Source organism: Oreochromis niloticus, unplaced genomic scaffold (assembly GCF_001858045.2).
Source record: "Oreochromis niloticus isolate F11D_XX unplaced genomic scaffold, O_niloticus_UMD_NMBU tig00000648_pilon, whole genome shotgun sequence".
NCBI classification, from domain to species: Eukaryota; Metazoa; Chordata; class Actinopteri; order Cichliformes; family Cichlidae; genus Oreochromis; species Oreochromis niloticus.
In genome coordinates, this window is record NW_020327202.1 from 1 (window position 1) to 646 (window position 646).

Sequence of the window (646 nt, forward strand, 5' to 3'; positions counted from 1 at the left end):
GCAGATAAATTGGAGCAGCCGGGCTACGTAAAAAGTGTGTGTGTGTGTGTGTGTGTGTGTGTGTGTGTGTGTGTGTGTGTGGGCGGCGTGTTTGCGGTCACGTCCAGCGGGTGTGTGGACGGGAGCGTGAACCAGTCGCTCCACCTCAAATCACTACATTTTGGTGCTGCTGCAGCTGAGGAGCATAAAATCATTCAGTTAGTAACATAGAGTTTTATCTGTTGTCTGATGTCACAGCCTGAGTTACTTTCAGCTGATGTTATTCACAACATACACGCTACATTCACATAATTAACACATGACTGCAGACAGATGAGCTTTATCCACCTGACCTGAGTCCATCTTTCACTGCTCGCCTGATGATGGACCTGAGTGACCCTCACAGGAAGCTTCTCTCAGCTGCTTCCTCTGATGTTCTGAGTACAGAGCAGGTTTGAACTGTGTGAGGGGAGGACAAAGGGTCTGCTGTGTGTGCAGAAGCCTTTACTGTGTGTACACGTGTGTTTGTGTTGGTGATCTGAGCTGGATGGAGACACTGATGAGCTGGACAGGTTCACTGTTACAGACCTGAGCTGATGGTTCATGTTAGCACTGTTTCTTTGCTGAAGTGTGTGTGTGTGCGTGTGTGTGAGAGAGAGAGAGAGAA